Genomic DNA, 7,593 nt, shown 5'->3' on the forward strand with positions numbered 1-7,593 from the left:
TATTTGTACTAGCACATATTTGCGCTCACACCGGTTCGCATGTTGATAAACTTATATAAATGTAAACCCCTTAATAAATCACAGGCTTGTAAACATGGTCTCCGTTTCTTAACATTTGAAACCAGCACTTAATGCAAATGGTATGTACGTTGGCATATTCGGTTGTCATTTACACGGTGTGCCAGGTGGTGCGTGAGTAATAACCCAACTCACCCTCTACCGTGGCCAGATGGCTCCAGTTCACGTGAAGGCATGTGATCAGTGGAGAGTTGACCCACACTGGGTTCTGCGCCAAGACCTCCTGCCTAATTCAACGATGGTGATCCACCCTCCTCATCGAACGGCTCCGGTTGATCTAGGGTTTGACACACAATACTTATTCACCGGGTTCCTCGGACAGAGTCCATTTGCAACACTCCGCGGCAGCCGAGCTCCTATACTTCTCCCTCAGACTCTCTGCAACTACTCCGGTGTCTATGATACTCCTCAGGTAAGAATGGCCGGAAGTCATTATACGTTCTCAATACAGTCAGTTTAATTACAGCTTTCCTTATTATTTGTAACCCATATACTAACTGTGGCTGAATAAACGTCTTGAGGGTTATGTACAGGTCCTCCGCAGCTTCTCCTACTGTGTGCAGAAGGGTTCGGGCTTTTTAACGAAATCCACAGGTATGGCCGAATAACCTTTTCCCGGTTTAATGGTTTATGATTTACTGTGTGAAACGACTTCGAGCTGAAGCAGGGTTATGGTTTGTTACCTGTTTCAGGTTCGATGATTTGTCTCATACCCTGACTACGCCTATACGGCCAGTCTCCTCAAGCCGATCTGTCTTGCGGCCTTTAGGGTTTAAATAGGTAACACTGGGCTTTCATGCCATTTACTGTGTTTAGTGCATTTGATTTGGGGCTTGGCCCTCAGGTGTTAAGATGTCACCGGATGTATATTTGAAAAGCTCTCAGGGATTTACTAAGTCTGTGAATGACTATACATTGTTTTCATGATACTGTGATTTACCACCGTTCTCTAAGCCGGACCTCTCTCGGCCATGAAAATGTTTTGCTGTTTTCTATTAATGATCATTTGTTTCGCTTCTCAGCTTATACCATATTTCCGAATGGTTATTTTGATATTACCTAGTCAGTTCATGTGGAAACTTATGTACTGGGTTTTCTACTGTATATTCATTTTCCGTCTATGCCACAGATTCGTGATCCTTAAGGGTTTACCTCAGTGCGTATTAATACAGAGTATTTCTTGGGGTTTCACATGTATTCGGTTCATTCTGCACGGTTTTCATTTATATATAGGTATTCTTGTTGCGACGCTGAGATAGTTCACATATATTTGGTTCAGTCCAAACAGTTTCCATTTATATATATATAGTTCCTTTAATGCGATACTGAGATAGTCCTGCGCTCGAGTGTTGAGCGTAGCGTCTACCTCCTCCGCGACAGTCATTATAATGACCCTGAATTGTCAGTTTACTATATGTTGAATTTGTAGATCATAAATCTGATATCATTGACTTAACTGGTAATAATATATTCGTTTTGTCCTGTTCTGCTATATTTAATTGCTAACAGGTCCGTCACATGGATTTGTAACCCTAACCTGGTTTGTTAATGTGAAAAGACTTGACATAAACCCTCATACGGGTCTGATAATATGGGTAACCTATGGTAACCCTCATTAGGGTCTGTCCATGCAATTTCGACATACATGCTGCTCTTATCTGTACATTGCTAATGCTATTCCGTTTCCATGTTGACATGTCACTATGCTGTATTATTTTCGTGTATTATTTCATGTTTATACAATATTGTTTTTATGCCATGCTGTCTAGCGAAAATATATATACGCGGCATTTGGGTTCAGCCCTTCTGTGTGTTTACAGCATTTTGGGTTTCGGCCATTTATATATATAACAACATTTCGCTTTCGGCCATAATATGTATTTGCAGAGTTTTCATTTTCGGCCATTCATATATATTTACACAGTACTATTTCATAGTTCCTCCACACAGTTTCATTCGCTTCCGTTATCTTGATTTATATAATGCCATTGCTTATAAAAAAGCACTAGCTCCGTGCAAGTTACTGTATTATATAACCTGGTTTCCTACCAGGCATTTCTAGACCTTTCCTAGGTTTTATTTTGTTTTTGTTCTCTAGTTTACCTCACTGTTATTGATACAGTCCCATACCTCTACAACAGCTCCAAGAACTAACTCTGTTCTGAGTGTATTATGTTGACTATGCAACCCTAAGTTATTGATGCAGTGTCTGTAGGTGACCATAGTCTTATATTAACATATACAACATTTCAAGAACTGTATGCATTAATCAGATTGACATACTACAGTAACTAAAGACAGTAAGAAAGTTCTGTGACCTGTCTGTCTTCTTCTGTACCTGTTCTTTAATTGCTAGCTAGTTCAGAGAATGCATACCTGGTTATTCCGTTATCGATGTCCTTACTTGCAGAAGTCACCTGCAATAGTTTTGCTCTTATCCTCCCAACCTTGAGATCCACTTCGTTGGACTCTCCCCCCGAGCCGTCTTGCAGGCCTGCAGCCCTCAACAAGACTCTTGCACCTCTGTGCTAGGTTATCTGGTCATTACCAGACTTAACCTCCTTTCTGCCTCTGTTCTCTCCTGGAATTTCTCTCTCTGCTTGTTCATCAACAACCCAGAGACTTTTCCTTCCCAGGACTTTTCCTTGGGTGAGAAACAGTTGCATCAGTTTTATAACTGATTCACTAAAAATAGAAATCCTCCTTCAGGAGGCTGCCAGCATTTTCAAGAACATATCCATAAAAATAATTCAATAATTAACTTATTTATTAATAATGTCATTCAAAAACCATGAGTAACCACTCAACACTTTTTACCACAGTAATTATCCAGATTTACAAGTTACCGGGGTCATTACATCTCCCCCCCCTAGGATTGGACATCGTCCCGATGTCTTCTCTCATTAAATAAATGTGGGTAAGTTTTTCTAATGAGTTCCTCGTCTTCCCATGTAGCCTCCTCAGGCCCATAGTGCTGCCACAGCACTCTAACTTGGGTAATAACCCGTTTCCGCAGCCGCACTTCTCTCCGGTCGAGAATGCTCTGTGGTTCGACCAGGACCTCGCCTTCCGGTTCGACCTGCAAACCACCAATACCTTTAATCAGTTTCTTACAAAATAAGGCTGCTTAATCAAACAACCGGATTAATTCTTACCCGCACATCTTGCCATCTAATGACATGTTTAGAATCATATACATATTTCTTTAGGACAGACACGTGGAACACATTATGAATCCTAATGTGACTTGGCATGGCAAGTTCTTAGGCCACTGGCCCCACTCTAGCCAAGATCTGGAATGGTCCAAAGTATCGTGGAGCCAGCTTGGCGCACCCACTCCACTGCAGAGTGCTCCTCCTAGCTTGAATCCTTACAAACACATGGTCACCAACCTTGTACTCTGTGAATCTTCTTTTCCTGTCTGCAAAACTTTTCTGCCGGTCTTGGGCAGCTTTTAGATTAGTACACACTCTTTTCACCATGTCTTCCATTTCCTTAAGCATTTCTGGTCCCAAACTCAACTTGTCCTCAGGTCCACCCCAACTTGAGGGTGTGCGACATTTCCGTCCATACAGGATCTCAAAGGGACTTAGCTGAGTCGAAGTGTGATATCCATTATTATACGCAAATTCGACCAGATGTAAATACTCTTCCCATTGACCTGGTTTCAGCATTACATACGCCCTCAACATATCTTCCAGCACCTGATTCACTCGCTCAGTTTGACCATCGGTCTGCGGGTGATAAGCTGTGCTGAAGTTCAGCTGAGTACCCAACTCAGCAAACAATGTCCTCCAAAAAGTAGAGGTAAATTTCACATCGCGATCTGATATAATTACCTTTGGTAATCCATGCAATCGAAACACATTTTGCATGAAGAGATGAGCAATCTGCACCGCCTTGTAGGTGGACTGCACAGGAATAAAGTGCGCTGCTTTACTTAACTTATCAACCACTACCATGATAGAGTCGTTGCCTTTCTTTGTTCGGGGCAACCCTGTTATGAAATCCATGGAAATGGTTTCCCATTTCCACTCTGGAATGGGCAAAGGCTGTAGCAGTCCAGCGGGATGCTGATGTTCTGCCTTTATCTGCTGGCATTCCAAACATCGTGCCAAGTACTCAACCACTTGTTTCTTCATTCCTGGCCAATAGTATTCCTTCTTAAGTGCAGTGATCATCTTTTGGTACCCCGGATGACCAGTGTAATGGCTGATATGAAACTCATCCAGAACCAGCCTTCTAAGATCTTTTACATCAGGTACATACATTTTCTTATTAAAACACAGCATTCCAGCACTATTTAGTGTATATCCTTGCTGTAATTTTTCCTTATCAGATTGTTGTACTTGCTGTTTTAAATGCTGGTATTCAGAGTCAAGACTAGCTGTTGTTCTTATTTGCTCAATTAGTGAACTCTGCCATTGGCTGACTGAAAGTTCATATACACAGTGAACCTTCGGACTTAATGCATCAGCCACTCTGTTTTCCTTTCCTTTTAAATGTTTTATTTCGAAATCAAACCCACTTAGGAAATCTGCCCATCGGCCTTGCCTTGCATTCAGGGTAGGTTGGCTGAAATAATGTGTCAAGCTGTGGTGATCTGTTAACAGCAGAAATTTCCTCCCTAGGAGGTAATGCCGCCACATTTTCAGCGCATGAATAACGGCTGTTAATTCCAGATCATAAGCAGAATATTTCTGTTCATGCTCCTTTAGCTTCCTTGACTCATACGCTATTACCTTTCCCTCCTGCGTTAAGACCCCTCCCACACCCTCCTTGCTTGCATCGGTGCATACCACATAATCCTTGTTAGGATCAGCTATACTCAAAATGGGTGCCGTGGTGAGTAAGTGCTTCAGGCGGTCAAAGCTCTGCTGGCATTCCGGTGTCCACCTAAACACTTTCCCCTTTTTCTGCAATGAGGTGATAGGATAGGCTATCCTAGAGAAACCTTCCACAAACCTCCGGTAGTAACCAGCTAATCCCATGAAGGATCTGATATCAGCAACATCTTTGGGTATGGGCCATTCCATAATGGTTTTTATCTTTTCTGGATCTACAGCAATTCCTTCTTTAGTAATTACGTGTCCCAAATACTGAATTTCCTCCTTGAAGAAATCGCATTTGCTGAATTTAGCGTATAGCTGATGTTCTCGAAGAGTCTGCAACACCAGCCTAAGATGCTCTTCATGCTCTTGCTGGGAGCGAGAGTATATCAGAATGTCGTCAATAAATATCAGCACAAATTTGTCCAAAAACCGATGGAACACGCTGTTCATCATACACATGAAGGTGGCAGGTGCATTAGTCAAACCAAACGGTAGCACTACAAATTCGTAGTGGCCATAACGTGTCCTGAAAGCAGTTTTGGCAATGTCCTCATCTTTAATCCTGATCTGATGATAACCAGATCGCAGATCAATCTTGGAAAACACTTTGGCCCCTTTTACTTGATCAAAGAGTTCATCTATCCTGGGTAAGGGGTACTTGTTTTTGACCGTGAGTTTATTCAGCTGCCGATAATCTATGCACATGCGAAGGGTTCCATCCTTCTTCTTCACAAATAATACCGGAGCTCCCCAGGGTGATACACTGGGACGAATGTACTGTTTATCCAACAGCTCTTGGAGCTGCATTTTCAACTCTGTTAGCTCTGGTACGCTCATTCGGTATGGTGCCCGCGATACTGGTGCTGCCCCCAGTACTAGCTCTATAGTGAAGTCTATGTCCCTCTTTGGAGGCAGTCCGGGTACTTCTTCAGGAAATACATCTGTAAATTCCTGTACCACTGGAATATTGCTTAATGCGGACATCTTGTCTTTCTGGTTTGCGTAACCCACTTGTATGGCATAAATCTGACATTTCTTCCTAATACACTTAGCTAACTGAGTCGCAGTGATAGGTCGAATCTGGACAGGATGTTTAATTCCCTGCAATTCTTGCTGCTGCCCCACATCATCCTTGTAACATATAGTCTTGGTTTTGCAATTCACCAATGACCAGTGCTTTTCCAGCCAATCCATACCAATAAGGATGTCATAAGAACCTAATGGGAGTACATTCAGGTCTGCTGTTACGGATTGTCCAGCTATGCTGAAAGAACAGTTATTAATTTTAGCTAAAACCCGTCTTTTGGCTCCCGTAGCCAACTGGACCAACCATGGGTTTTTGAACCTTTCCGGTGATAGCTTACAATGTTCCACTACTTTTGGACTAACATAACTCAACGTAGCTCCTGGATCAATAAGTACAGCTACAGAAAGGTTTGAAATCTTACCTTCGAATTCCACCATGGATGGCTGGTACTCCGCTTGCCGGTCCTCTAAAGCTGCGTTAATCCTTGGCACACTGCGCGCCACATCTCCAACAGTTGAGGCTTCATGGATTTGAGATATTTGATCAGTTCCTTTACGCTGTGGACAATTCTTAACGTAATGCGGTCCTCCACACCCCCAGCACTGAACTGGAGGTCTGGTTCCCTCAACCTCTGATCTAGCAGGTGGTTCGCTGATTCTGCTCTCGCTTGGCTTAGCCCGGAAAGTACCCTTATTTGAGTTTCTGTTAAACTGCCCCTTTCCAGCACCTTTACCGCCATTTCCACGGCTGCCTTTGTTATTTCCAGCAACTCTGTTGCCCTTTCTTTCATTCCATCTCTTGTTTGGAATGTCTCCTTTTTGCTTGTTCTGCTGATAACAAATTCTAGCCTTACGAATTGCCTCATCCATAGTTCGGGGATTGTCAAACTCAATTCGTTCCCTTATGTAAGCTGGTAGGCTACTCACGAACCTCTGCACCTTGGCCTTCTCCTCCTTAATGTATGGCACATAGCGAAGCAAAGAGGTGAAGCGATTTATGAATTCATCCATGGACTGTTGTCCCAGTCGTAAGTCATGGAATTCTCGCGCCTTCTCATCATAGAAGCGCTCAGTTAAATACCTCTCCTTAAAGTATTTCTGAAATTTTTCCCAGGTTATGCTTTGCTCACTTACTCCCTTCACAATTTTAATCTCTTCCCACCACAGGGTGGCCTTGCCCTGTAGCTGGAAAATGGCCAGCCGCGCCTTCAGATTTTGGTCATATTCGTACAGTTGAAAATATTTGTTAATGTTAATCAGCCAAGCTTCTGCTGCTTCTTCCTGCTCTCCATCGAACAGTGGAGGTTTGATTTTCCGGAATTCTCCTTGTAATTCCATTTTCTGTCTCTTTGAGGTTTGTTGTTCTTGTACATTATCAGAATGGTCTTCCTGTTCATCTGATCCCTCAGGTGCGTAATCACGTTCCTCAGTTCCCCTTTGCTGTTCTGCACTGGGGTTGGCTAAAGGCGGATTTTGTTTATCTGACAGGCTTTTCAATATCCTTTCTTGCTCCATAGTCAATCGCGCATTGTCCTCTCGCAGACGTGCCATTTCACTTTTCAACTCTTGCACAGTTTGCAGTATTGCCAAATTGGTGCTGCGTGTCTCAGCACCAAGCTGTACCCACAGCTCAGCATTTTCTTGAGGGATGCCACCA

General features: G+C 42.9%; 1 long non-coding RNA gene across 1 annotated transcript; it reads left to right on the plus strand.

Moving 5' to 3' along the window:
• Positions 1-410: 410 nt before the first annotated feature.
• On the plus strand, positions 411-957 carry LOC149166553 (uncharacterized). The gene is made up of 3 exons (XR_016260444.1): positions 411-490; positions 612-672; positions 771-957. It is a non-coding gene; the product is annotated as an uncharacterized LOC149166553 (long non-coding RNA).
• The last annotated feature ends 6,636 nt before the right edge of the window (positions 958-7,593 follow it).

Source organism: Pinus tabuliformis, chromosome 5_1, assembly GCF_031772625.1.
Source record: "Pinus tabuliformis cultivar Carrire ecotype Pingquan chromosome 5_1, CPIR1, whole genome shotgun sequence".
In the NCBI taxonomy this organism is placed as follows: domain Eukaryota; kingdom Viridiplantae; phylum Streptophyta; class Pinopsida; order Pinales; family Pinaceae; genus Pinus; species Pinus tabuliformis.